This window comes from Fringilla coelebs (genome assembly GCF_963513975.1).
Source record: "Fringilla coelebs genome assembly, chromosome: Z".
Taxonomy (NCBI): domain Eukaryota; kingdom Metazoa; phylum Chordata; class Aves; order Passeriformes; family Fringillidae; genus Fringilla; species Fringilla coelebs.
Window position 1 is genome coordinate 9,569,457 of NC_140031.1, and position 26,349 is coordinate 9,595,805.

Consider the following 26,349-nt stretch of genomic DNA (forward strand, 5'->3'; position numbering starts at 1 on the left):
ATCCTCTTTATCCCTATAGCATTTTCTTCACTGGGGGTCCTTCTCCAGCCTCAGTGAAATCATTGCCCACAGCCAACAAATTTCCCATTTCTGGCTCTGTGTGCCCGTCTGCATATGGTATGGCTGCCTGTGGTTTGACTTTTGGAGGAGGTAGACCTTGCACAACTTGCACAGCAGCTGGGAGGTGCGAGTTAAGACTCTTTGTGTTAATTAAATGTACACCGATAAGCACATTCAGCCACAAGGTTGCTTAATCATGGGCTGACCTGACACGGAGACCTTGAATACAGCTGACTGATGGTCCATGACAGCTTGCCCTGGTAAATGGGAGGATGTTAATAATAACCAGAGAGAAATTAAGAAGGGTTCTCAGCTGTGACCAAGGATCACAACAGGACTGAATTCTTGAGGAAAAGGTCTCTTCGCTGTGCTGGATGAAAAGGGGCGAATCCATTGGCTGAAAGCTCACACAGAGCATGTTCTGCTTAGGGAAAAGATACATCTGGAGTATGTTTTTAACAGCCCGGTGGATTAGCAGCCAGATCAGCTGGCACAGGATGCTGTTCTACTCACAGCTGCACCTGTGCATTTGCTGTGTCTTTCCAGGAGTGTGTTTGTGTTTCTCCAGGTATTCTTTCTCACAGAATAAATTGCTCTCAGCTTTTAATCCCATGTTAGAGGCTTCCTGTTTCTCTGAGTCAAACAGAAGTCACACAACAGTAAGACCTCCAAAAGCCATGTAATAATCACATCTCCCTGAGCAGGCAGAGTGGACCTGGGCTATGCCATTCCTATGCCATTCCTTGGGTTTCTTTATTTGAATCTCTGGAAGCTCCCATTGATCAGGGCATTACCTGCTACATCCTTCATTTTAGCAATTCAGTCTCTTCCTTCTATTGATATTTCCTGATGCTGTGAGTTGACCAAGATTGTAACATGGGCATTTGTTTTGCAGTAAAGTTGGAAAAATATATTGTTTCCATTTTTAACAGTAAGGGCCTGTGAAAATTAACAGGTGTGCATACCTCTAAAAAAGTAAAGCAAAGAGCTTCTGAGATACACAAGACCATGGAAAATTTTAAGAAAACCAGTTTGCTTTCTGACTGTTATGCTTTTTTTGGTGGAATAGTGAATGGTTAGTTTGATCTGTTATACCTGATGTCTAACCTCAATTCCCCCCTGTGGCTCTCAGGGATCCTTTTCTTGTTGCTGAGGACGTGAAGAGCAGCCTGCTCTTGGCAGCAGCCTTTTATACAGTTTGGAACGGCTTTAATGCACCCCCTGTTTTTCCCCTGAGAACTAACCCACTTACTTTGCAGTTTACTCTTTTCTGTCCTTTTTTCCGTGTTGTCTTCAAGCTCTCAGTTTGTCCATTTAGGATGCATCCATAGGCTGTGTGCCAATGTGGGCAGAGGGGAAGGATGACTCCAAGTCTTGCACGTGCAAGACATGCCTATTCATACAGCCCTACATATTGTTTGCCTACTTCAAAGCCAGATGCCACTATTGCTCAAGCTCTGCCTGTGATCTGCAGTTACCACAGGTCCCTTCTGAATGAGCAAGTCATTCACAGTGATTAAAGGTGGGGATGTGCAGCCCGTGCTGTGTGAAGTGCTATGGTGGTGGCTATAAAATGCCAATTTTCTGTTTGTGTATAGACCTTATCCTTCAGCTAACAGTGCTGTAGACAGCACAGGTGAAGAGTAAGAGACAGCTGCTCCATCTGAGACCCAGCTGGTTAATGTACAAGTGGTGGACAGGGTCTCAAGAAGTTTTCAATGGTCCTGTTCCCTCTCCACTTTGCAGCTTTTTTAGGTGCCTGCTGGGATGTGGGTGTTCAGGAGCAGTCAGTTGTATAGCACTGGAGCCCTATGCCTGCCAATATTGGACTCTTCTGTTGCTGCTGATAGGCGAGGATAGAGTGAATCTTCAAGTGTCTTTCAATCACAGTGTGCTTTGCAACTGCCAAGACTGCTCTATTTGCCACTAAAACATAGCCAGCTGGGGCAGGTGACAATGCAGAGCAGCACTGTGTGTCCAGTCGGGTGGTAACTGGAGAAACTTAGGGGGAAAATCCGTGCAAACAACCATAACTGATATCATGTGTCTCTAATAAAATGGTTCTGTACTCCCTGGGCTTTGTTGCAAAGTGGAGTGGGAATGTTTGAGAGCTGGGAAGTCTGTCGGGAACTTTCCTGGGCAGTGTTCTTTGTGGTGAGTTCACGGATGTCTCTGTTTGACTTTTGCTTTTGCTCAGAACGGGGATGGCAGGGAAGGAGTTTGGCACATGCAGAGTGATGTTAATGAGGGTTTTCTCTGTGAATCATATGATCATAGAATGGTTTGGGTTGGAAGGGACCTTACAAAGATCACTTAGTTCCAACCTCCCTGCCCTGGGCAGGGAAATCCAGAACAGTTTTCATACTTTACTGTTGCCTTGGAAAACTGAAATGTTTATGACTCAGTCTTTGAGCAAGAGGGCAGGATGGTTTTTTCCATTCTTGGATGTGGCCTCTTGTGCATCCAACAGTGATGTTTTTCTTCTCCTCTGCTTGCCCTTTCTCTGCTTCATCCCTTCCCTTGCAGTTGCTGTGAGCTGAGCCTCGTGTGCAGTGCAGTCACCCTCACTTTGAGTCAGCCCTGCCATGCCCCTGGAGTGGGAAGGGAATGTCACTTTGCTGCACATCATGGGAGCCATAAGCAGTCACCGTCATCGAGCAGTGCGTGCCGTGTACACAGTGAACCATTTCAGGGCTGCAGATTCAGCTCTGCCCTGCAGCTTTTCATCTGCTTAGTTGGAAGTGCATAATTTTTATTTGAGGTCAGAATGCAGCAGTGCTGTGGGTGCCAAGTTCACTAGCCCCAGTGTATTATGTTATGTGGCAACTTAAGGCTTTCCTCATGGCAGTGGGGAACTATTGAGTTATTGTGAAACTAGTTATTTAGGTAAATGGTGCTTTGGAGGCAGCATTGATCCTGCTTTGAAAACTAATTCTAATAGGAGTGAAACTATTAACACCTTAATATCCACTGTTACCATGGCTGCTCAGAGTGATTGTATGCCAGATTAAAAGGCTGGCTTTTTTTTTTTTTTTTTTTAGTAATATCCTTTCTGCTTCTTTTGCCAAGGTTTTGACAGGCAAGAGTTTATATTCTCAGTAAGTGTAGCATCAATATCTGAGTGAGTGCTTGAAGAAACAGCTTTGCTCTTAGAGCTGAGCTCCTACTTAAAACACCCTGAAACCTCAGTCTAGATCAGTTATGTCCAGGCTTTGCTTTAATTCAAGATTTTCTGAGCAGCTTTATGAGACTGGCTTATCAGATCAAAGCTGAGCCTTCTGACATGATCCAGGAGCTGCTCTGCTGTTTGTGTTCTGATTTCCCTATGTCTAGAAACATTCAGCAACTTTTTTGTGCTCTTGCTTGGGCAGAACTAAGTATGAGGAGTAGAAGATGCACACTAAGAGTTGGGTTGTAGGGTCATTTCTCCCTTTCACACAGAATTCCAAGTGATTCACATCTCTCTGTTACCCCAGCCTCCTTTGGGGTGCAAACATGCTGGAATCCTGACCTGTAAAGGACTGGAGGCAAGCTGGTTGTGGGCAGGGTTTAGTTTTCCCATAGATGCCTCAGTAGTGTGGAGGTATGTGGAACTGAGCCCAGCCCTGTGCGGAGCTGTGCCAGCACTAGCCCTATCTGGGAGTTGTGACTTTTTATGGAGCTTGTGAGGGCCTCTGTTCCTGGGCAGTGAAGCATCAATTGCCAGCACTAGGAAGGATTTGACCTCAGTACTGGGAGTTGGGAATTCAGATGGTGATTGGGATGGAGGAACCATCTTGCCCAGTATGATTTTTCTGGAAGTGGTTGCAGATGTTCAGCAAAGAGTGGGAGCAGGACACAAAGTACACTATCCTGTCTAATTGTTCCAGGACATTTGCTAGTATTTTGTTTGTTTAATAACCTGAAATGGAGCTCTCAAGTGCTTGTCCTGCCTCCCTTTAATCCGTGTGTAATTCTTCCATTCACAGTACCCTTTGAGAACTAAAAGGCAATAAGCAGACTAGAGGAAGATAACAGGAATGTTGAAAGAGGAACTACTGCTCTGAAGTGAAGTTGTTAGTGGAGATCAGCCTCAAAATGGAAGCTGATATATGAAATACATGCAATAATGCAATACATGAAATAATGCTCTGTACTCCAAAAAGTAAGACTTCAATAGTGATATTTCCTAAAGACCCAAAGTTAAGGAAGCATCATCAGAGGCTGTTCAGTGTTATTCAGCAGGAAGAGCTGGGATTATTCCTTAAGGAACAGTACAAATGGGAGCTGGATAGTTCAAAATTGAATGTGTGCCTGATAAATGAGCAAAAAAGTTCAGCTCTGTCTGAAAGCTCACTGGGGGAAAGTGACTGTGGGGGGGGAACTCAGGGTCTCAGAGTGATGTACAAGTTAACTGTGAGCATCTAACATGATGTAGCCATGGAAAAGACACATGTCATCCAATGGGACACATTGGACAAAGCATTTCTAGCAGACATGGGGAAATTTTAGTATATTAAGGCATGGGAGACCTTGCTTGGAAAACTGTGAACATTTCCAGTCACTCTCTGAAGGCTGTGTGCAAACTGGGTCGGGTCCAGAGAAGGAGTATGGGTATGATCAAAGAAATGGAAAGCCTACCTAATGTGAAGTGATTAGAGAACTCAAATGATATGACTTTAAACACAGGCTGGATAAATGCTGACGTTAAAGATCATTTTTGGAACATGAGTGAATAGGGGTGAGCTGTGCAGGGATAAAGATAAGCTGGAAATTTAGAGAATGTTCTTCAACATCAGAGGACTGAACTCAGGGAATTAATTCTGTTAGAAGACAGCAAGACACAAGAAATGTCCAACTTTTTTTAAAATACAGCAACAACTTTCTCCTTTGAAGCCATTTCCTCATTTGAAGGTGTGGCTCCTGCCTTGGGTTGCTAGCCCTGAAGAAATCCGTGCTGCTGTTGTGGGCAGTGGGCAGGGCTCACTGAGACACAGGGTCATCATGGTGGGATGGTGAATTCAGATGTTGAGAACATGTCCTTGACTGGCAAAACCTCACAGACCCCTGTGCCTCTGTCCTCAGTTCCCCTTGGAAAGCACTCTCAGTGTGGATGGGTTGGTGATCCCCCAGGGAAATGGGAGGGCTAAGGGCAGGCATTTCCACTCTGCTAACATATGTTTTTATCAGTCTGCTTGCATTTTTGACCCCTCATTCAAAAGCTCCTGTGTCTGTTCCCACTGAACAGAAAAGGTGCCGAGTGTATGTCAGAAACGATCAGCCTGCATTGATCTCTGTGTGTCAGAGAGATGTTGTTTGACCTTGAAGCACAGGACTCGAAGGAATGGGGAATTATTTTAGTTTTCCTTTATGATGAAGTTTCATCATCTGCTTTCCTGTTGGCTCCTGTTTTCTGGTTCCCCCTTGCTCCAGTTGAGCAGACCCATGTTCTTAGTTCAACTCTGACCAACTCATCCCTCTCTCTGGCATTTCCAAACAGCCTGGGTGGTGTTGGTGCTGGGTGGGGTTGCCATGGGATTTAGATTTCTGCCACAAACAATGGGTGAGCAGGGTGGAAAGACTGAGCTGCATTTGCCTTGCCTCTGAGTGCTGGGTGGTCCAGCACATAGGAAAGAGTGAAGATGTCCCTGTGGCAATACAAATGTGGCCAGAATGTATATCCTAGGCATCTTCCTGCTGTCGCACATGCAGATAGTGAGGCACAGGTTTTCTGCTGTGATGGACAGCTTGCTGTTGCTTCTACCATCTTCTGTTTGCTCAAGAGGAATGGACACACTGAAGGTAATGAGGGATTGGTCAAAATGTCCACCCTTTAGGAGGAGGTGTCAGACAGCTCCCTTTGCTGGGGTACAGCTCTAAGCTGCAGGCAGCAGCTGGGGCTGCCTGGCAGTTTCAGGGGTGGGCAGGTTGTGCCCCACACCTGGTGGTGAGAGATGATTAAAGGCCTGTCCTAGCATAGTGCTTGATGTCAAAGCTGCAGCCCAGAGAGCTGACTGGAATCTGGGGCTGAGCTGTTTCTATTTCATGCATCACTGGAGCAGCTTTGCAGCAAATAGGTGGGAGGCTGGGTCAGCTGGTGGGTGATTTTACTGCACAGTTGTGGCAAAAATGGAATGGGTTCTTTTTGTACGTGGGCATATGCTGACCTTAGCAGCCAATTCCTGCATAATATATGAAGAAGCCCAAGCCCAAGACTGAAATGTGTTGGGCTTTCTAACACCCAGTTGATCTATTTGTGACCTAGCTGTTGTCAGCAAGTACTCCAAGTACACCTACAGCTCACTTCCAGTGTGAGTGCAACACCTGTGGCTCCCCCAGAGTGGTAAGCTTTGCTGCAGCCCAGGACTGGGAGGAGGATGTGCCTCCTTACTGGAATTCACAGGTGGGAGATTTTGTTGTGCATTCAGTTCTGACAGCCCTGCAACACGGGGTAAGAGGGCAAGATTGCAAAAATCCTGCCTGACACTTGGGATGCTTGTGGATAGTGAGACTGATACTGCTTAATAAGGAATTTTCTCTTGCCAAGCTACCTACACTTCAGGGTGCTGGAGTCTGTGGGAAGCACCTGACCAGGTGAAGCAAGATGGGAACCCCTGTTACTGTAGGGGCAGGCATGTCTTGACACCTCCATCTCTCTCACCTTCATTCGCCAAGGAATACAGTCACCAGCCTGCAGAATCCCTGCTTCCTCCTTGCATGACACTGTGGAGTCAGCCATGCTCCCCTTCTTGCACTGACTCATCTCTGTGATCAAATAGAAGTCATCTCCTAGAAGACAGTCTGCAAGAAAGGGCTTTGTTCTTCCTTATTAATTAGTACCTGAGATCTCCTGCTGCCTGCAAAGCTTTGGGACAGGCTGTCAGTTCCTAGTGTTGTTGCTGAGTGAGGCAGACTCGGGAGGGAGATGCAGCAGAGGGGCGTGTGCTGCAGAGGGTCGAGGCCATGTGAGTTTGAGATCTGGGGAAAATGCAGAATGTGTTTTGGGGAGGAGGGTACAGACGTTTATGTTGGGAACAGACGTGCAAATAGGGGTGTTTCTTCAGGAACCCCTTGTCTTCTTCGCTGCTCTGATTTTAAAGAAAATACCCCGACTCCATCTGCTCTGATGTGTGTGTCTGCTACACCAGACAGGCACTGCTGTCAGTGAATTGGTTAATGCCAGTGTCCTGTGGCAGGGGCAGGGATGAAGGCAAGCACTCAGCCTGCCAGCATTTATACCTCCTGGCGTCAGCATTGGCAATGCTTGTGGAGGACTGGGGAGGGCACTGAAATAGTTTCCATTCTCCTCTCTGCTGTGGGAACGAGTCTCCTGGGTAACAAATGCTCCTTGTTCTGCACAGAGCTCCACAGCTGAAACTCTCCATCTCTTTCCTTGCTGTTGCTCCCTGACTGTCCCAGCTGAAGGGGCCGGAGATGTCTGCTTCAGCCTGCCTTAATTAACACTGACAGTACAATGGCACTGGCCATACGGGGGTCCTGGGGCTGCACGTTAATGGGAGCACAGTAAATAGAATCATTTACAGCAGCTTGGTTGGAGCAGAGCCTGCCAGGACTGGCTTTCTGCTTGCTGCAATGGCCAGGCATAGAGGTGGGTCCCTCACTCCTGCAGCCTCCTGGGGGCTTGTCCCTGCCTCTTGAACAGGACCAGCTGGTGGAATGGGTCCCAAGCATCCCAGGAAAGGGAGGCAGTGGGCTGGGGAGCTGCTGATAGGACCAATACATTGACTTCTTGGGAAGGACCTGACCTGCGGAGCCTGACCTCCGGGACTGGTGGAGGGATCATTCACTGTGGTTTGGAGGTGAGTAGTGGAGCTACTGTGATGCTGGCTCCAGTGAATTGCAAACGGTCTGCACAGCCCAAGGCTCGTTTCCCAGTGGAATGGTCTCTGTGCTGGTGGGAATCCTGGACTCCTGCTTCTGAAGCCCTTGGTAGGAACCACCCCTCAGCCCCATGGTTTTCCGACTAAAATCTGGTTTAGATATCTCTTGAAGAGACATTTTAAAAGTTTGCAGTATTCTTGGATCTGAGATAGTTGGCAGCCACTTCCAGTAATAAGTCTAACACTTTTATGTCATAGCTTTTTATGTCATAGCTTTTTTTATTTGACCTCTCCAGAGGCAGAAGCTTCTGTAAAGTTCTGTATTGTCTGGCTTGTTGTATTTGTGTTACTTGTTCACTGCTTTGGGTACATCACAGCATGAAGTAAAAAGTACTCAGCCATGTGGCAGTTCTTAATGTCTTAGAGTTCTGTGTCCATGTAACAATTTCACCCCTTCTCTGCCTTGCTTTGATATGCTCACTTGCCACAGAACCTCAGTTTAAAAGGTTGGGGCTCACAGGTTTTGCTCTTTCCAGTGTGGGTGCTCCAATTTCTGGACTGTGCTTGGCTCTACACATGGCTGCAGGCATGGGGCTGGATGAGAAAGGGCAGTAATGTGAGTGGTCCCTCCAGGATGGATGCTGCTCCAGTGCTAGAAAGATCTGCCCTGGGACAGCACAGGCCAGAGCACAGCTGAGTTTCTGGGGCGTGTGGTTATGCCCCAGTGGGTAGAAAAGCAAAAGCAGCCACATTTGTCCCTTGCACAGCTACTGTGCCCTGTCAGGAGCTGCACTACTCTGCCTATGGAGCAAGTTCCATCACCCCTTCTCACCAGCTGCCTCTGGAAAGGCAGATAGCAAAAGAGCCTAAGCTTTGCAGGTGGTGACCCCCTGTTTCAGGTAGGAAGATGTGCTCTGAGTTGCAAGATGCTGGGATCTAGCCCAGGTCATGGGCTTTAATGACAAACTGCAGCTAAGAGTTGGTGGGACCTTGATTTGAGGTCCCCTGTAAGAGCAGGAACTGCAGACATCCTGCCCCTGCCAGGTGGGTTCAGTACTGTGGGAAGTGGTGGTGGTTCAACTTGCTCTGAAGGTGGCTGCATTTCAGGGATGCTGTATATGTTGATGAAGCTGTCTAGGGCAAGGCACTACAGAAATTTAAAGACGCTTCAGGAAGCTTCTTGCAGTCTTCCCATCCTCCTCCTCCTCTGCATTGCTTTGCAGACTGCCATTTTATCTCCAAGGGTTCTAGCTGCCATTATCAACAGTAGGAACACTCCAGTCCCTTTTGCTTTCCTTTGCCGAGAAAGGGTGAAGAGATCAGCCTGCAAGCACACAACATCCAAAATCCAGTCTCATCACAAAATAGGATGCCGCTCTATTTTATGGCGCAGGCTTCGATCTTTTTATTTCTCCTAATGCTGCCTACCTGATTTCCCTGTTCCTGTAGGAATCAATCCTCCATCATCCCCTCCTTTTCTGCTCCCTCCCATCCCCTGCCTTGTCTGAGGTTCCACAGGGACTGATTGCGAGCTGAAGTGGCGGTGCTGTGGGCATGCTTGCTCCTTCACACGCAGCAACGTCACAGCAGCAGCAGCAGCAGGAGCATCGGAGATGTGATTGCGCAGACCCTCTGCATTGCCAGGGATGCAGCTGTGAAGGAAAAAAAAATCAGAAAAAAAAAATTGACTCTATGTTTCCCACAGCATCCTGGTGAGAGAGCACAGAGGCTTCTGGAATCTCAGTGCTCAGGAGTGCCGGAGCAGAGTGTGTTCACTGACGGGAGACGGGGGACGAAGGATCTGTGGAAAGGTGAGATGGACGAATTATTGGGGTGGGTGTCAGCTCTGCTGTTGGCTTTCAGGCCGCTCGGTGGCCGGTTTGTTTTTGCGGAGGATGCCAGCTAGCCGATAAAGATGAAGGATTTTAGGGTTGCTTTGTCTCTTCAGGGGCTGCATTGCTTTGGAGCTAGCTGTGGCTGTCATGGATGCGAGCGAGCGAGCGAGGAGGCTGTGGCTGCTGCGCAGAATGTGTGTTTGTCCATTGTAGCTGTGAAATAGCACTTGTCATGTCCGGGGCTGGCTGTGCAGAGGCGAGCCGTGCTTCGCCCTGGCAGTGCCTCCGCACAGCTCTCCATTGTGCCTGCCATGACAGCCGAGCCCGCACGGATTGTTGTGGTCCCGCCGCCTCCATGCTCTCCGTGCATCCCTGGCGGTGATGCTGCTGTGCAGCTCAAAAGCTGTTTTGACAGACAGCGCTTCCATGAAAAGACAGAGACAAAGGGCTCAGACAGAGGAAAGATTGCTGTCACTGTGGCTTTTGCCTTCTTTTTTTGGTTTGGTTTGTTTTGTTTTGTTTTGTTTTGGTTTTTTTTTTGTGGTTTTTTTTCATTCTCTTTCCCTCCCCTAAATACTGGTAAATCATTTGTTCAAAAGGCATTAGGGTAAATATCATGGCATGTAAAAAACGCTGTCCTTCTGCTGAGCGATACACGGGCTCTGTGCAGGCTGGAGTCCTTTGTGTTGCCAGGGTGTGTCTGTGCTGGCTGTGTAAATGGGTGCATTCTCCCTGCCTCTTTTCACAGATCAGATGAGAAAGGTTATCTAGGAATGGAGGAATTTCTGCTTTTAATTACTGAAATGAGGGGTCTGGGCTGGGTACCAGTTACTGGAGCTTAATTACATGGTCTTGTTATAGCCAAATCCCTCTTTTCCCTCCCTGCCTTCCTTCTTCTTCCTCCCTCCCCCACCCTCTGCACAAATCCTTCCATTAAATTGCCTCTGCAAATAGGAGAAGGGCTTGAACAAAGAGAAGGATATATGTGGGATAGGGATATAGGTGCTGGAGGGGCAATCTTCAGCATGACAGTGAGAACAATAAAGCAAAAGTATAAAAGATTGAGATTCTGGTATATGTGTTAAAGTGCCGTGGCTGTAGGGGAATGTGCAGATGGGAATGTCGTAACAAAAGGAGATAATAGAATAGCAGATCCAGTCTTTTGGAGTTATGGAAAATGCTAAGCGTTTGGGGTTGCAATTGCAGGATTTTGGGCGAATCTGAAGCAAATTGGAGTCCCAGAGTAACCTGTCATACAAGGTGTGGACTGATGGGTGTCATAAACGTGTACTGAAGTACAAGGGAAGTAGAGATCGGTATTTTTATCTCCACACACCTGCAGCCTTTTATACAAGTGTTACTAAAGAGTGAACTTGGCAGGTATTATCTATTTACAAAAAATTTTTCCCATTTGCCAGTGACCCAAGAATAATTCAGACAAAGCATTTTAGGCCTATAAAGAGCAACAGGATGACAGGAAAAATGTAGATTAAATGGTAGATGTTTAGCAGAGCTGCAGAGGAATAGTGGAAAGAGGAGGCAGATGAGAGGCATTGCAGAGCTGGGAGAGCAGGAGGTTTGGGTCAGAGACCAGTGGGAGAGTGCACAGAGGGGAAATTCAGGGTTGTCATTGTCAGGGAATGCAAATGTGTTGTTTCTGTTGTCATTCTCCAGCCTCTCACTGTGTTCCCCGAGATGCTCAGCGCTGTGTGCAGCCCTGCAGGGTTTGTGGGGGTGGGGGTGATCCTCAGCACAGCCTTTTCTGCAGTAGCTCTCTGGAGGAACCATTTTGATGCTGCAGGTTCTCTTTTGGTTGTTTCCTCTCTGTCCCTATGGAGTGACAAGGCTCCACAGCCTTTATACCCAGGGATGAAGGCAAACCCAGAGTTTCAGTGCAAGGTGCCAGGTGAGGAGGAGAGGGCTTCCAGCAAAATCTCAAAGTGGCATGTTGCCTTCTTGCAGATCGATGACAATGTCCTGGAAGCAGCATGAGGCTTCCTGAACTGTAGCTCCTTCTCACCCCTGTCTTGCTCTTGGACCTGGGTAAACCTCTCTGTGCCTCCCAGAATCCATCCCTTTCAGGCTGATGGGAGCAGGGAGCAGGATGTCTCCTGTAGGTGTGCACCAGACTGGGTTTGCTGCTGCAGAGCAGGTTCCTATGGGAGATGGGTGGTGGGTAACAACAGCGTGACTGTGTGCAGCACATCATGGGCTGGAGGACAGGATGTGCAACAGAATGTACGGGACACACATACCTGCATCAGCACGTGGAAGAAAACACATGTATATATGGTGTGTGTGTACAATGACTGCCTAAAGGAATTAAAAAAGGTGATGCAGACTCTTCTGTGTGGGGTGGGAATGGCCCCAGGGAATACAGGCTGTGCCTGGCTAGTGGGTACCACTGTTGCAAGAGCATCTGTTAAGCAGTGAGAGTGCACAGATAATCTCTGCCTTGAGATGCTTGAAAGATGGGCAAGAGGTTCTGGTGACTGGAGCTGACTGAAATCATCCACAGGATTTTGACTTCCTCACTGCAGTGATGCAGATGATGGAGATAAAGTGCAGCTGGATCTCTAGATACAAGGGACCTGGACCTGCATTGCAGAAAGTGCAGGTGGCCCAGGAGAATATGCTGTGAACTCAGGAATGGCCTGCCCACTGCTCCATTACTGCCTGTCAGGTGTCTGAGGCTGTGTGAGCAAACAAAGAACAGATTTTTAGTCCCAGACCTTCTTAATTTTCTTCTAGTCTGATGTTCCTGGTGAGTAAAGATCTCACTCCGGTGTGTTCCTGATACCTAGACAATACTCTGACTTTTGCAACCCCTTCTTGTGCTTTGCCCTGTTTTTAATTTATTTCCCTGTCTTATTTTTCTTTTCTAGTGTTTTCTGAAAGACTTATGTAATAGTGAGGGCACATTGATAAATCTAACATGGGTCACTTTCACTGCCTTTGCAGAGCAGCTAAAGACTTTTACCTTTAATATTTGTCAGCCACATGGTTTCACCTTTTTCCTCTCTTTTCTAATGGGTATTTTTATCAATAGTGCAGTTACCAGCTGCGAGCAACCAGCTATTCTTTCATTGTTCTGGCATCAAGAATATCCTGTCCTTCTGACTTGTGTGCTTTCATCTTTTTGAATTTGTTTCCACTCAAAAGCTAATTTCCTTTTCTCCACCTTCTTCCCCCTGTATTATCCAACCTGTCATTGCTGCAGCTTCAATATTTGTTTTGCCAAAACAGCACTGAAGGTGCTGTTTTTCTTACCACTAATATCCTTCTTGGCGTGGTTATTCATTCAGGTTGATCAGAAGCCTTTTTTTCCTAATCTCCTCATCTTTCTTGGTGAGTCTAAATTTTTTTTTTTTTGCTTAAATTCAAAGTATTGTCTGCAGTACTTCTCCAAGCTGTTTGTTCTTGTTGGCATTATAACTGTTTGCTCTGACATGCCAGAGATCTGCTCTTTAAAAATTAAAAAGGTTTCATTACAGCTCTGTTTGCTTTTTACCATTTTGTTTAATATAAACTGGGTCATTTTGAGATGTTCAATCCAAAGCAACTTCTGTACTATGGGTGCTGGGTGAAAGCTCATCTCAGTAGGCACAGTTCTGATAGCTGAACCCAAAAAAAAAAAAAATCCAAAGTAAGAGATGTGGAGATCTCTGCTGGTGCTTGAGAGGTGGAGGATTGGAGATAGAGGTACCTTCCTGTCAGCTGTGGAATCAAGGCCCATACTGGACAAGATTTTGTCCTCATGCTTATGGAAACCATTGGAATCTGACTGGTAGTGGAAAACCTCACTTGTCTTCTACCTCTGCTGCTTCATGGGCAGTGTTCTGATGTGGATAAAGTGCTTCTGGGTGGCCAGTCCATAAGCCCAAAAGAGCCAGAAGCCCACCGACACATTCCAGCTGTGAGAGAGTCTGCAGGATAAGATTGAAGAAGCTGAGAGAGCTTGGCTGGCAGGGGGTGAAATCTGTAGCAATGATCAATGACAGTTGTATTGGTAACAAACCTTAGCAGGGATTTGCCATTACTGTTATTGCCTGATAAGCAGGTTTCCTGCATACCCTCACACTCATCTCAAAGTTGCTTACTCTCCAATAAGAAAGAAATGGGCTGTCAAAATATCTCTGGTCTCTGATTCTGCTTCAGTTTTCTCTCTTGATGAAAATAATTTTAATATTTATCTTCTGAAAAAAAGTGGGTCAAAGCCAGGACATATGTGTTAAGATGAGTACAAAAGCAGCCTGGCCCACAAGCTCTTTGTCTCCTCACCACGGTTGTGTTGCAGCCTCAGGATCATGTACACAGTCTTTTTTTTCTACCCCTCAGACACATGCAAGTACTTCTTATTGGGCAGGGCTGTTGGTTGCTAAATTTACAGGTAGTGGGGTAAAAAGCCCAACCAAAACCCGCTGTGTTTGTTAACTGCTGTGGATGGGATGGAGGGGGAAGGCAGAGCTGTAGTGCTGGTGAGTGGCCATAACGTGGCCGATGGCAACTTCTTGCTCAGGCTCAAGTTCTGAGTTTGGACTCCTGGAAGGGAGACCATGTGTTGTTTTTTGGGCAGTGCTGAGGCTGTGGGGCTGACAGTATCTTTGAGTGATAAATAATCAGTATTTGAGTCATATTGGCAATGCTTTGTACTGACCCTTGGCACGTGATAGTAAACTGGCCTTGCCACCAAGCTGCCACTCTGTGTTCCAACACAAAGTGCTCTCTGGAAGCAGAGAACAAGTGTCACTGCCCTGTTATGCTTTTGGGGACAGTGTCAGAGATATCTCACAGTGTTTGAATGCTAGCAGTTCCTTTTGGTTAGAAGGGACTTCCTGCTCTGGGAGTTGTAGGGAAAACATATTCAATTAGAGCCTGTATGGAAAACCCTAGCAAATATCAGGTTTTCAGCTGACCCTTTCCTCAGACCCTCTGTTACCTCAGACTAGAGTCCTTGCTCCCAACCCAATTTATACTAACCTCATCAGTTTGACTCCAGAACCTCACCTTATTCTTTATGAACTCACAGTAGCTGCCATTGCTTCTGGAAGAACATGCCCCAAATGCTTTCAGTGTGCTCATTCTTTTCTATTATGGTCTGCCTGCACTGGTGCAGGACCAGCCACGCAGCTACTTTGCCTCCTTTTGCCTGTAGGCTGAATTCACCTGGTTGTTTAGCAAGATAATTTCTTTTGGTCCCTCTTTGGGGTTCCCATGGCAAAGAGCAGGGATGTGTGCCTCAGGCTTCATTGTAAGGCCCTGTGTAAGCTCAGATGGCATAGCTGTACTCCCAGACGCCCTTCTTAGCAGGGAGAATGACCTGTCTTGATTATTGTGCTAGCACAATTTTCTGCTCTTAGCAGGCAGGTTCATTACAGTGTTTGCTTACATGGTGTTTTTCCCTGTAGTCCCACCCTCAGACCTTTCCAGTAACTCAGGTGGAAAAATGATAAGCCCGCACAAGGAGGAGATCTGGTGGGAGGAGTAAATATTTTTTGTCTCTGGTCCCAAGATGGTTTTGACCCACACAGTGTACGTTCCTTGGCTTGGCCCAATTCATTCTGGTGATTGATACCTGGAGTGACACATCTGCCTGGTCGACCTCTCCTTCACCACTTGTCTCCTGTGAATTACTGTTGTGGCTTCTGAGGGGTTTCTTGCCCAAGAGTGTCTTAGCCTGAGCAGTCATTTTAGCTCCCTTCAGAAAAACCAGCAAGAGAATTTCAGCATGCATCTGCACTTAGCCATTTCCTACTGGCAACATGCTGTTCTCACTTGTCCACAGTCAGTGGCATCTAACTTACTCTGCTGCTGAGATTTGGCATCTAACTTATTCTGCTGTTCTCTAACTGCAGGTTGTAGTGCTTGGAATGTTGTTGAGGAGAGCATTGTCCTTACTCAGATGTCTCCTCCACTTTCAGCCCCTTGTCATATCCCTCATTTCCATTTTGACAGGCCCTTGCTATTTATAATTACTCTATAAAGCACTCTGAAGGTGGTGACTGCTTATCACAGTAAGCCTGACAGCCTGTTTGTTCCCACGTGCTCCTCAGAGTGGCTGGTTTTGGTGGAGCACTTGGTCAGAGGAGAGGTGAGGCAGCGTGGAGTACAGGGTGACCTCTGGCATCCCTGACCCTGGCGAGGAGGGCTAGCCAGTTTGTAGCACAACAGGAGAGGAGGAGGGGGGAAACTGCAAGAAAACAGGTGTGTCCTGGCACATGGGCGTGGTTAATGCACAAAGGTGGCAGTGCTCTAGCCACAGCCTTTCAATTTATGCTTGGCCGTATCTGGTTGAGACACTGGGAGGCATTTTGGGTTTTTGTAATCTCCGGTTTTCTTGGTGACTTTGCAAAAGTTTCAGAGACTCCATAGAATATTTCCGTCTCCATAACCCTGCCCTCTCCCAGGCTTTGTGCTGGTGACATGATTTGGTGCCCCAAGGTAGAGAAACACCCCAAACTGAAATGATGCATTTGTAGTTGTCCCACGGGCGCTGAGGAGTGATTCTGCTCTGCAGCAGAGCACATTCAACAGCCAGGATTTTGGTCCAGTGCCTTGTTTCTGCTTTCCCCTTGGCATGAGTTGAGGTTGAAAAGAAAAGCCGCAACAGCCTCTCAGCCTGCCCATCAAAATGAAAGGGGAACATTCTTCCAAGGGTGCAGGCCACTAGATCTCACTGCTTTAGTGAGACAAATTCACTTTGGAGAAATATCCCTCAGCCCAGACCCTAGTAAGACTTCGAGGACCCTTTTACCTCTTGAGGGACCTCAAAGAGAAACTGCGTGTTGACATACGGAGAATTTATGCAGCCTGAGAGAGCAAGCTCCAAAACTCACACTCCAGAGACGAGGGAAAACCAACTGCTTTTCTCAGAGAGCAGATGTGTTTAAAAAAAACCCTGATTTCTCCTAGGCTAGTCTTGTTGTAAATCTTGACATTTTTTAGCTTGATGGTAAGTTACCTAAGTGTGTGTAAGAGAAGATAGTCACAAAAGTACACTTTGTCAGATTCCAAATTATTAAACTGATTAAATACATTCCAGCTCATTAAACTGATGCAAGAGGTAACTGGTTGCCACCCTGGTCATAAGGGGTGTTAACTGGCAGGCATATACATGTGGCTGTTAAGATACATAAGAAATGGAATGGAAGATTATTTTACTGCTTGTAATCCCACTGCCTGTTGGAAAACTGTGTGAAATTAGTCACCCCAGCTCAGAAGCATGAATGCATAGCTGGAAGGAATTGAGAAACTGCCTAGGAAACTGAAAAAGTCCCTGGAAAATGTTCCTAAGAGGAGAGATTGAAAAAATGGAAGTTACTTGTGGTAAATGGGAAACTGTGGAGTTTGTGATATGAAATACTGAACAATCTAGAGAAAGAAAATAGTGATTTAGGAGGTGCCCTGATTGTAATGTGAAAGCACTCCAGGAAATTAAGGAGGATTATTTGAAACTGATAATATGAATACTTTTTACATACTGTGATTAATTAGTCTGTGAATCTTGCTTTCAAACTTCAAAGCCCAGCAGTATTCCCAAATGGCTTGGCATTCTTGTGAATAAGACTATCCAATGTATTTATAGTACATGTTCAGAAGCTGAAGAGCATTAAAACCTTGTGGTTTTGTTAAGGCCCATCTCAGTGCAAGGGCTGAACACAGGCAAATGTTTGTCCCAGATACATGTCTTCTCTGAGACAAATGGTCCAGAAAGGATGCAACAGCTTCAAGAAGGAAGAAGTTCAAATGTGAATGTGTCCTATCTGCAAAGATCTGTGAGCCTACAGTCTTAAACCGTCTCTTCAGTTCTCTCAAACACCCTTGAAGGGATTAAAAGCAGACTACTCACAGAACCATAGGATAGTTTGGGTTGGAAAGGACCCTGGAGTTCCCATCTCATTCCACGCCACTCCATGGGCAGGGACACTCCTACTAGACCAGGTCGCTCAAAGCCCCATCCAACCTGGCCATCCTTTCAGTAGACTTCATGAGTCTTCTGGAGCTCTGACTGCTCTCCCAGTACAGAGTCAAGGATCATCCTTTTTTGCCCTCTTTTTTTTTTTTTCTCCCTAGTCAATAGGTCTGTGTGGCCCAACATGATCAGCAGAAGACCTTGGTTAATCCAGGGTTATCAGATTTAGTTTACCCTTAATGCTCTGTTGAGCCCAGTCATTCCAAGCCTAATTAGCACATGAGCTGTCTTGTGGAGTGATATCCTAAAATAAACTGTCCTGAATAGAGCTTTAAAAACTGAGCTCAGTTTGGGTTGCCAGCCCCTACAAGGGATATGTTTCCCTCTCAGAAGGAAAGTATGTGTAATCATTAGGAGTGCCTGGTCTACTTCATAAGTATTTTATTAAGATTCTGGCTTGCCTTTTGTTAGTTCTGCTGCATGGAAAATATTCTGTTATATAAACTGATGTTGTGGTTTCATCGTGAATCTCTTGAGTTCTGCCTTGCTGCCAGCCATCTGGACATACAAACACACCCACACATCAGGAGGACACTTGGAGAGAGGCTGGACCAAGGACCTGGGAATACTCTTGTGCTTGAGCAGAACAGAAATCTTGGCACTGAAGGTTGGCAAATTGACTAGAAAATATGATCCTCTCCCTGCCCTAGCCCAAGGACAAGTAATGAAGTTAAATATCCCTATGCTCAAAAGTACTGACAGATAACTACTAGTGTGGCATGTAATTTGGAGTGGAAGGCACTGGTTCAGGAAGTTACAAGCTCTAAAAATTTGCAAGAATTCCAAAAAAACAAAAAAGACACTGAGGGATGATTGTATAGTCTTGTAAATTTCAATGGGCAGGTTATGAAACCTGGTCTGCAATGTAAACTACTTCCAAATAAAGGAGGATGCTTGTGACTGGGTAGTCTCACAATGGCCCAAGGATTTGTTCCTGCATCAGAAACTTCTTGTCTACATATCCCAGGAATAATTCTGCCTTTTTTATTTTTACCCACACTGAACTCTGCTGAAATGAGATTCAGACATAACTGCAGAGGACCTGTTTGTTCAGCTACCTGGCCAAAAATAGGGTCAAGAAATGCATGATCTTAACAGTAATCAGGCAATTTCCATTTTCAAATATGAGTGATAAAGAATCTTTTCCTCAAGCTGCCTTCGAGGGATTGTAAAATCCAGCCTGTGGTCTAAAAGCATTTGGGTATCAGAGTTATTATCATATATATCCATGTATTAATTTATTATCTATGTAATGTATTTCTATGTATTGTTATATATATTCATGTAAATATAACATAACATAATATAATATCAACATTTCAATTATATGTGGTCTTAATGTGCTTCAGAAGGCAGGATAAATTTTATGTATTAACTCCTCAGATGCTGCCTTTATTGGGCTACTGAGCTTTTTTGCTTTGTACAGTTCTATCATCCCCAAATCAGGGAGTTGCCATCCTCCAGACCATTGTGTAATTCTGCAGAAGAGACACAGGAAAATGTCTTCCTGTGTATCCAGGCATTTCTTCTGGTCTTGGTAGAACAGCCGAGGGCTAGGAAGGGTTAAAGTCTCCTGCAGCCTTAGCAGGAGTCAGCTGTTGATCACAGCTGCTGGTTGAAAAACCATTGAGATGTGCAGTTCGGAAGAGGAACATGGAGTAAAAGCAGGCTGCTGCTGGGATGTGTTCTGTTTGTGCCTCATTTTGGTGTTCCTGATTCTTTTGCACGCAGTGTGCATTAAATTCTATGTAGGACTGCATATTTTAATGCAGCTTTGCAGATGCAGGCATTCAGGCTGCATGGCAGACCCAATGTCTGTCACTCCTAGGTAATGCCATACCTGCACTGCTTCTCCTGTTCACTGGGATGTGGCAGCAAACCATTGCAGCACTGCTGTGTTCCAGTCTGAAAATAATCCTGCTGGCACTTTTTGACATTTCTAGCTGCTTTATTTACCGTGACTTGTGGGGTGATTTTTTGTTATTTCAAGAGCTTGGCCTGGCTGTGGTTTTACTTGACTCCCCTGTAGCCACTTTTGCTGTCTGTTCTGTTTCTGCTGTTGAGCTGCATGAGGTTGTACATCTGTAACCCCCCCATCCCAGAAATGTTTGTTTTTCGCTTGAGAGCGATTCTTACACATGTGGCTGAAGAGACAGTAAACATAATTTTACAGCCTCTTTTTACAAAGTTATCTTAAGGCTGGGTTCTTTATTTGACAGGCTTTTTCAAGTGGTCACTAATGCTTTTGTCTTGCAGGGAGAGTGTTTGTTCTTGCAGGGATTGTTCTGCAGCTGTGATTCCTGCAGTACATAGTTTGGACAGAAGTGCAATGCCAGTTTTAATCTGCACAGAAAGGAAGCAATAGGGAAGATATACAGCCAAGAGTGGCTGGAGTCTGTGTGGATGTGCTGACCTGTACTGCAGCAAGACCTTGTTCACAGGGAAGACAGACTTTCTTTGTCCATTTTAGGACTCAGCTAGTCTTTTTTCCCCAAATCATGAAGGTGGTGGAAGATATAGGACTACTTGAGGTAGGGCTGGCCTTGTGTGCTTTTTTTTGTGCAGATGAAAACTGCTCCTGAAATTATCCTCCCATAAGCTTTGCATAAGTAGGTCATCTGCTTTGCCATGGTCCAGCCAACACTATGTTGCCTGAAGCCAGATTCCAGTAAGGGTTAGGGAAGAAAATCCAATGCAAGTGATATGTCACTTCTCTTCGAGAGGTCTTTCCAAAATGTGGTGCAGGATTGCGTGAACTGACAGATGCAAGTAACCAAGGTGACCACAATTCACAGCTGAAGTGCAAAGAGTAGATTTATCCCCTCACCTCGCTGGCTGGAAGGTTTCAAAAACAGATGGGGACACATACCCTGCTGAGCTTACTCCATCTTAGCAGGGACCAAAAGCACATGGGCCCATTCCCAGGCCTCCACATCTCAAAGGGCCTGGCCCATGTGCAGTGTTTCACTGTTCTGTGCTTTCCGTAGCCTCCAAGCTTCTTATCTCTCTTTGTCCCAGCGGGGAGACCCAAGTATGTGAAGAACGAAGTTTAAATTATTGACAGCATTCTGTTGTCTTCTACAGAAATTCCATTTCTCAAGACAGAAAACAACACAAAGCAAACACAATACATGAAATTTCCCACACTGAATAGTCTTAGTGTCCCCCAGCTGCCAGGTTGCTTGAGTGGCAACAACTCTGTTTTTCCTCCTCACTAAATTTTCCACTTTCAAGCCTTTTCTCCCTGCAGTGGTGTGATTCTTGGGGTGCTCTGTGCACCCCAAGATTCCCAGCAAGCCCAGAAATCTCCAGTGCTGTTGAGACTATCGTGTCCTCTCCATTTCTTGATGTCATCTCAGGAGCCTTCACCCTGCTGTGGACCCCTGAATAAGAACAGCTGCCCATTCCCCGTTGCTTGTAGCCCTGTGACAGACTGAGGGAAGTTTTGCCAGCCTGTGCAGGCACAGGTCAGGGAGCTGGCCTTGATTCCTGAAGCCAAGCTGAGTTCAATGCCTGACTCCCTCAGCCAAACGCTCCATTCCCTGCCTCCTGTGGCTGCTGTGGTGAAGAGTTTTGAGTTCACAGCTCCCAGGCATAGAAGGTGGTGGGAAAACCTTCAGTCCAGATTTCTGCTGGCTTTGACTCAGCTGATGGCTGTGGTTTTGTCACCACTCAGCTGCTGCTGCTGGTTTGTGGGGTCCTCAGTTGGGCAGGTCAGTAGAAGGAGTACAGTGATGAGGCAACCAGCTGGCAGCCCTTCTTTGCACAAATCATAGAAGCATACCATGGCTTGGGTTGGAAGGGACCTTAAAGGTCATCCAGTTCCAAGCCCCTTGCCATGGACAGGGAAGCCACCCATTAGGTCAGGATCACTAAGGCCTGACCAAAGCTAGGCCAGTTAGGGTGCAATTAGGGAGGGGTAGTGTTGGCATCTTTGAATACTGAGTGTGCCCAGAAATTTCATACACTTATAGGATTTTCATTCTTTCTCTGTGGGTTCTTGTGTGCTCTGATGACCCTACAAAACCCAGGCTCCAGGTCCCAGCCAGATGTCTGCTTTAAAATGGAATTGTGTGATTTCTGCTGTTGTAAGATCTTCAGGAAGCTTTCAGAGTGCTCAGGCAAAAAGATGCTATGCAAGCATAGTCCCTCCTGCTGCTACTGTTCCTGCTACTAGAGAATCTGTGATAAGAAAGGATTTACCGTGTCTGCAGTTTAATTCATTAGCAATTTCTGTGTGATATGAACAGCTAGAAACATCAGTCTTCTTCTTCTCTGCGGATTTGCATAAAGTAGTTAGGAGCATATGTGCTGGGGCTTGGGGCCAGGAGAAGGAGGAGGAGCAGGTTCCATCCCAGAGCACCTCAGTGGATGCTCTGAGTCATGGCCTGTAAATGGCTCTTGCCGAGTGCCACATGCCAGATGATGAGTCACAGAGCAAGGGAGCACAGAAATGGGAGAAACTGGTTGGGTCACTGTCCTGGCTCCTGTGTTAGCTGGTATAGATCTGCTCCATGAGCTGTTTCTGATGTCTTGTGTAACTCTAAATGAACAGAGCAGCTGGAGCTTCTTGTCCTCTGACTGGGAGGCAATACCTGCCTCACGGTGCTTGTGTCATCATCAGCAATACACAGACTACACCTATTGCTTGGTTTTGTGTGTGCTGGTAACCCCTGGCCCATGCAGCTCCTTTCTGCCAGCAGCACAAGGGCTGTGACTGACCGTCACGTGCTGTGGTTTCCATTTGGAGCACATCATAATCCCATATAGTTCTGGGATGTAATGATACATTAATCATGGGCTTAGTCAGGCTGTCCTGGAAACCACTGGAAAAAGCCCTGGCCAAGGCAGGGCTCTGTGGAAAGAAAAGAGAAGTGGTCTTTTTAGGAATCACTGCGTGGCATCACAAGAGGAATCAGCCTGAGCAGAGGCAGAAGTTTAGGAAGTATTCAGTCTTTCTATTTTTCTGCAGCTCCCTTTGAAGTGCTGGAATATTCACCCTGGGAGCATGCAGACCACCCTGACTATGCTCCTTGTCCCCTGAGGCAGGGAAGGAGAGCTGGAGGTTTAGGATGAGTTAAACAATAAACATTTCCTTTTACACCTTTTTTTTTTCATTAAACTCACTGGATGATTTAATAAAGCACTCAATGAAGGTGTGAATTTGATAGAGATGTATTAGCTGGCAAGAAAAAAACAGGTGTCCAAACAATTACCACTAAATAGACTCACCCTGCAACAACTTACAGGTATCCTCATCTCCTCCCTCTGCTTACACATGCCCCATGGTTCAGTCCCATCCCCAGGCCATTTACCCTGAACCACTTATCCTCTTCTCTGATGCTGCTCCCTGAATGCCTGCCAGTTTTCTGGAATCTTCCTAAGGAATTCTTGTTTAAAGCCATCCAATACTTTCTGGCAGCTTTTGTAGTGGCAGAGCAGGGGCAGGGATGAACTGCAGCATTGGTGCTGGATGCAGTGAGCCCTGAGATGCCCCACACTGTCTGAAGGGTGGTTTTCAGTTTGGATCAATCTCCCAGCCCTTTTGCCTGGAGGTAGACATATAGGGAGTAAACTGAAAATGTCTCTCCCCGTGGAGCAAAGAGATGTCTGTATTGTGCCTTTGTCTGCAAGATCACACAAACCGTTGCTTTTTGCAGCATTTCTACTGATGCTTGTTTTGTAGGGCTGTGAGGTTTCTTCAGGCATGTTAATGCAAATGCACTGTAGGAGTCAGGGGTTCACATGGAACAGCCCTCAAAGAACAAGCAGCTCCAATACAAAAGAATTTTTTCTGCTTCTTCTATGAAATGGAACACCTAGCTTTTAACCCTGTTTTTGCATATTTCACCCTTGAATGACATGATGAATTTTGGTCTGCCTGAAGAAGGTGATGATGGCAGTGAAACCAAAGCCGTACAGAAGGAGTCAGCAATAACCCTCACAGTTAAAGGTTTCCTTTGGACACTCAATTTCATGGATGAAGTGACTGAGGTTTGTAGAAACAGTAATCTGTTCAGAAAAGCCATCCTCCAAAAAGCCAGCATTGCCTCCAGCTGACAGTTCTGATGATGCTGTGGTTGCTTCCTCATTCTCTGTGCTCTATGTGCTGTCTTTTTACATTAAAATCACATTTATCTCTCATATCTCTGCCTGCCTCCTCCAATGCATTACATTTTATGAGGAAGCCTGTGTTATCATGAGGTGAACCCTGTCTCCCCATGTGTGTGCAGGGGACAGCTCTGAGCAGAGCAGGGTATTCAGGGTTCAGCTCTAGAGCTCCAAAAGTTCTGGAGCCGTAACAAGTATCAGAGTATGCCTGGAGGTGTGCAGCCACCACACCTAACTCGTCAGCCCTTGGAGGCAATTGCAGCCAGGTCTGGTGGCTTCTGCATCTTCTCAGCAATGTTGCAGAGGCAGGAGCTGGTACCTGAGGCTGAAGCTGCACCAACCACCTTTGAATTAGCACAGTGTTCTCAGTCTTAGGAGTGTGACAGGAGAGGGATTTGAGGGCCTCTGTGTAGTGGTCAGCAAGTACTTAAAAGGCATGGCGTGCAGAGCCCAAAGGATTCTGCATGCTCCTGTTATTTGCAGCATGCTGCCCCCCTCCAAAGCTCAGACATGACCGGATAGGCAGCTCTCACATCAGTGCTCAACCATCCTTTGGTGCTCAGTACTCATCTGCTTTTTACCTAGAGTTTTGCTGCAGCTAAGGAGTTTTTGTTGTGTGTATTTATTTCCATGGGGGTACAATCATTCATGAGCAATTCCGTACCAAATGCAGGCATCTCACAAAAAGCCATTTTCCCTGCTCTGTATTATCCTGTTTGGAATGAAGTATCCACAATGTGGCCCTCACCTTCTCTGGGTAACCCTTAGCACCTCAAGGAAGAGCTCCCTGAATAAACAATCTGTATTTGCCATGTTGCAGCAGATGGTGTCAGTATGGAGAAGGCAAGAATTCTGACATTTGAAAATAAAATGGCTGATGTACAGGCGTGTCTAGAGTCATGGTGTTCCCTGCATGCCTACCTGCTCTGCACAGCTAATACACCCTGTTCTAGGCAGGGATCAGTGCTGAATGCTGTTTGCTCTTGTATATAGCATTGAGCAGGATTCATGACAACAATAAGAAGAATTAACTGATTTGGCAAAAAATATTCAGGTATGAACTGTCTAACCACATCTGTGGATTTCCTGTTGCAAAAGGGAAGTGAGGGCTTTACAAAAAACTGATAAAAACCAGCAAAATCTGAAAGTGGTCTGCTTGCTGCATTTTATTCCCCAATGTCAATCTCAGTGTAGCAGACCCTGAGTAGGAAGAGGAAGGATACTTCTGCAGTCTTCTAGAATAAGGAAGGGTTAACTAATGCAGCCAGGGAGGATGCTCTGGTGTTGGGAACTGAACAATCTCTGTGCTGGCAGTGCCATTGCCAACCTCCCTGTACTCCCAAGTCCAGAGGAAGCCAGGAGAGGTTGCAAGGGAGAGAAAAGGAGTAGCTACAGTACCAAAGGCCATGCCTATCCCTAGAGAAGCCATCAGAATGTCTCCTGGACCTGTCTGCATGTCACCTGTGATCCTGCACCTTGCAGCTTGGTGCTGGAAGCAGGTCATGGCTGCAGGCAGAATGGGCATCCTTCTGCTGCAGGTCTTTGGTGGGCAGTGAATCGCAGCCCACCAGCGAGCCTGTGCTGCTGCTGGAGGCAGAGAGCTGGGCAGAGCCTCGTGCTGCAGCCAGAGCACTGGAGAGACAGATGGGAAATGGCTGCGTGTTGGCTCTGACATTTTGCCGTCAAATGTCAAAGTGCGTCTGTGCAAGCCTGTCCTCCCACAGCAGCTTCTGTGCTGACGTGAACTGTGTGCTGCTCACCAGGGCCTGTCATCTGATGGGTGCTGGTGCTGGGAGCCTGCTCCAAGCAGAGGGTGCAGAGACCTGGTGCTTCAGCAATGAAGTGCGCTGCCTTCACAGTCAGTATTTTCAAAATGACGCTTTGCGGGCATTGTGGCACCACTTGAAATACAGCAAAGCCTGGTGGAGAGATGTGATCTGAGCATTGCTATCAGATGCAAGAGCAGTAACAAAAGTGGGGTGGACTTCATGAGTAGATAGGCCCTGGGAGACCAGCTTTTTACCCAAAATGCTTGTGAGGTGGGAGCAGGAAGATAGGATAGGCTTCTGCTGAGTGCAATAGAAAGAAACTGAGATAAACTCAGAGCTTCTGCTGTTCCATCAGTGGTGCACAGGGTCCAAATTGAGGCAGGAACACCCCTCCAGCAAGAGAAGGTTTGTGCATGAGTATGTGTGTCTGTGTGTGTGTGTGCGTGTGTGTGCACTCTCAGGGTCAGGAGCTGCTGTTATCCGCAGTGGATCTTGAGCAATGGGGTCTCAGGAATCTTTGATGAAGAGAATGTGTCCCCCAGGATCTGGGCTGAGTAGACATCAGCCTCTGTGGCAGCAGCCGTGGGAAAGGAGCCAAAGGCTTGTAAGACTTTGACTTGTAAGCAAAAGGCTTTTTTCAGGGGTGTACACTACCCCTGAAAGGTAGTGTACACCCCTGAAAGGGGTGTAAGGGCTAATAGAGGTTTTAGGGAGACCACAGGTAAGGGGGAGTTTAGAGTTGCACAATTAATAGTCCAGTTGGATATCCACCACTTGGTCCA

At 46.5% G+C, this 26,349-nt stretch overlaps 1 protein-coding gene across 6 annotated transcripts in view; it reads left to right on the forward strand.

The window, feature by feature from the left end:
* The window catches only part of RUSC2 (RUN and SH3 domain containing 2), a 56,786-nt gene that overhangs the window by 12,096 nt on the left and 18,341 nt on the right, over positions 1-26,349 (forward strand). For 5 of the 6 annotated variants that reach the window (XM_084224903.1, XM_084224902.1, XM_084224905.1 and 2 more), the window contains exon 2: positions 9,586-9,691. The exons of the other annotated variant lie outside the window; for it this stretch is intronic. The gene's annotated coding sequence lies outside the window, so the exon portion shown is untranslated. The remainder of the gene's footprint in view (positions 1-9,585; positions 9,692-26,349) is intronic. 6 annotated transcript variants of the gene reach the window in all.